Consider the following 3972-nt stretch of genomic DNA (forward strand, 5'->3'; position numbering starts at 1 on the left):
TTGTGAATGCATGAGAATGAAATGGATGAATTCTAGTCTTGACAAATTGTAAATACACTATGTTAAATTCCTTGCACACCAACTGTTTGATAAAATACTAAAAAGAGTTTCTTGTGTTGTTTTTGTGCACTTTGATGTCTAATTGAGTTATAAAAGGAAGAATTGTCATGTGTTGCACAAGTCCCTTGGGAGAGAACGATATTTATCACTTGCTACGCTGCGACCGGTGCACTTGCCGTTGGTTTTGCAGCCAACAACAGCTCTTTCTCTACAATTGAAATTTGAGAAAAATTGGTAATGGTTTTTCCTTTCTTCTCTTTGGTTTTTGAAATTTTCTTTTCACTTTCTACTTTCCCGTTAATTTCTCACGCCCTTTTTTATGTTGCTTATGTGAAGAGATTTATTCTTGTACGCTGCGTCGTGGGTTCTTCACTTTTTCGCAGTTGTATCGCAGGTTTCGATGTCGGCTTTCATGGTGTCCACGAACCCAGGGGCGTGTCGGAGGTTGGTGCTCGTTGCCGAGAGGAAAACCGCCACCAACATAAAGCTCCTCGCCAGCGACATCGCCGCCTCCCCCGTAGTCGCGACTTCCGGCGAAGGTGCCATGGGCGCCTGGCACAACCTTAGCCATCACGAACCTTAATACGAAACTCCATGGGTGTCAGACACTCATTTTTGTTCGATTGAATATTGGTGTTTGTTTACACACCTCTTGCAACACCGGTAATTTTTTCTTTATTTTTTTTTTCGTTTCGTTTTGTAAGTTTGGTTTCGATGGAAGAACTTTATACGATCCCTGATTTTGTATCGCTGAATGATCGTGTATGCTATTTTGGAAATTAGCATGATTGTTTAGCCTTTCGCAGATTGTTGTTACCGTATGGTAACAGTGATCTAGGCATGATTTGGGGCTTTTGATAATGAATCGATTTTCTGAGATTTTGGTATCAACTAGAAATTTACAGGTTTAGTTGAGGACTTTGATTGTACAAAAATGAGAGTGCCCGATGCCCATGTGCCCAAGTGGGTGGAATGTTCTTATGAAGTAGTATGAGAGTTTGCAGGCATTTCTGGGAATTTCAATTTTTGTGTCTGGTCTTCCAGCTTCCTGATGAAGATATAACTAATGCCAGCATTTGAAATGAGTTGTCTTTAATTTCAGAGAAAGGAACAATTTTTAATTTCGTTTTCCCCAGTTTACCCTCAATCTTTTAATTCAAAAATTACAAAATATGTCACAATTATCAATAAACTGCCACGTCATCTAGAACAATATCCTCAGAGCATGCCACGTAATATCATTTTAAACGCTGTTAGTTTAATTTGACAGAAGATCTCTATTTGTTTCAAGTTTACAAAAATAAGGATCCAATTGAGACGCCGAACAAGAAAGGGACTTATTTGAGATTTTGAGCGAAAACAAGGACTTAAGGAGACATTAAACCTTTCTTTTATCACCTAGACGAAAGGATTAAGCATATATAATTTGAGGATGGACCTACTTTCGAATTGAGAGGAATAGTAATAATATTAGAAATTTATGATTATATTTATTCACGTGTGGGGATTTTCGAACCTTAATCAAATAAAAAAAAACATAACAAGGAAAAACTCTATAGACGTCATCCATTCACTTTTTTTTCAAGAAATCCAAACAAACCTCTGAATAATAACATGAGTTTCACTAGTGCAAAATTACGGTTTAACATCATCTATAGACGTCAGACCATAAAACACCCAACGTAAATTATTGATCGGTGGTATTTACGTAAATAAGTGGGCATAAAGATGTCGATTCGGAGGGTCCCGACGTCTATTATATTATAAACGTCATGGCCCGTCCTAACTGAAGTCTACATGTCTGACAGGTAGGTGAAAAGTCATTTATAGACGTCAGTTAGGAGGGGCACTGACGTTTATAATATTATAGGCGTTAGTGTCACTCCTAATCGACGTCTATATGTTTGGAAGGTAGGTGAAAAGTCATTTATTTCCACCATTTAGACGTTTGATCCCGTCACACCGACGTCTATATGCAATTATAGACGTCGGCTCCCCTTACCCCCGACGTCTATATATACCACAAATATTAATTTTTAAATCGAATGAACGTCACATTAGTGAGGTCCCCGACGTATATTCTAGAATAGACGTCGGTCTCTAGGGAAACCGACGTCTGATATCCTGTTAAATAAGTCACCAGCAGTTACACGAACTTCATTGTCTTCCTTCGCCTTTTCTCTCTGCGACATTGCATTTCCAGGTGCATTTGATCTCTTTTGAACCGTTTAAACTTATGTTTACTCCGATTAAAGTAATATTTGATGTATTATCTTTCGTTTGAACCGATTAAAATGAGTTTTCGTTGTGTTTTGGTGTAGTTTTTCTCGTGTCTTTGGGTAGCATAGTGCACCATCTCCCTTTGTTAGCTTTCTCGTAAGAAAAGCTTGCGTCTTTTGGATCTCTTATGACATTTCAACCTAAAGCCGAACCTGGGTCCTTGCCTAGTTTCCATGTCATCGTATTCTTTTTCTTTGGCAGTTGGAATGGAACTAGGCAATGACCCAGGTTCGATTTTGGGTTGAAATGCCATAAGAGATGCAAAAGACGCAATTTTTTCTTACGAAGAAGCTAGCAAAGGGAGGAGGTGCTACAACGCTACCCAAAGACACAAGCAAAACTGCATCAGAATACAATGAATACTCAGTAGACGTCGGTTAGTGTCATGTCTGACGTCTTTATAGTGCCCTTAAACGTCGGTTAGTGCCATGTGCGACGTCTGTATAGACGTCGGACATGGCATTTAACTGACGTCTATAACGACGTCGAAGTTGCAGAGTCCGAAGTCCCATTAGCGTCACCCATATAGACGTTGATTCTGGATGTGACGTTAAAAGCCCAAAATAACAAACGTCTAAAGCCCTTTTGGCACTAGTGAGTATAAATAATCATGTTGAACATTGTCACATTAAAGTACTTATTTTTTAAGTATGGAAAACCTAGACATGTGTTATTTGAATGTGGGCAACAAAAAATCATATTCAATCCTTTTACACTCAAAGCAAGACCTTTAACAATAGGGAGTGTAACATCCCAAAATATATAGTATAAACTTTATTAAAAAGAAGTCACATGCATGATAAAGTAATAAGTTATCCAGCAAAATACATAAAGTAATATACCTTACAGTTATCCCAAAATAACCATAAAATGTAAAACTTTATATGCAAGCAACTAATCCAAAACTATATACAATACTAGAAGAAAACTAGTCTAAGTCGAAGCATCATCTCCACCCAAGACCTGCTCCACTGAAAGCTCCTTTCCCTCTGCTCACAACCATAGGATGATCATGGCTCAAGGAATAACAAGGCATGTACAAAACACAACACAAGAAAAAAGGGTAAGCTAGATATAGAACATTCAGGTTATCAAATGACATATAAATATACATATAAGCATTCATACAAAATAACCAATTCAGACATCCTAATATGTTACAACCTAGACTTGAACTGTCCGGACTTAGAATGAATACCGAACTATGATGGGTTATACACTTGTGGTGGCCTCTACTGCTTTGCAAAGCCATTGCTAATGGGTTTCACCCTACCACATACAAGGTTAGTTCGTTACCGCGCAATAGGCTTCAAGTAGAGTCTACACTAGGACCTCCTACTACTTTCACCACATGCATCAATCCTCTCTAAATGAGAATGAAGTATCATTAGAGTGTTAGGATAACCCCCAAGATTGAGCTCCATGTTGTCGTAACCAGAGTCGCGACGGGACGACGATACAAAAAGAAAATATTTGAAAAATATGTTTTGGAGTCGCCACCATAGTTTATTCTGGAAAACTACGGAAAAACCATAAAATGACAAGGCAAGGTCTGCGAAAACCGAATTTCGGGTTCGGGAATCGGTTACGTGTAGGGAAGGTATTAGCACCCTACAACGCCTGCCCTAAGGC

This window comes from Vigna radiata, chromosome 11 (genome assembly GCF_000741045.1).
Source record: "Vigna radiata var. radiata cultivar VC1973A chromosome 11, Vradiata_ver6, whole genome shotgun sequence".
In the NCBI taxonomy this organism is placed as follows: Eukaryota; Viridiplantae; Streptophyta; class Magnoliopsida; order Fabales; family Fabaceae; genus Vigna; species Vigna radiata.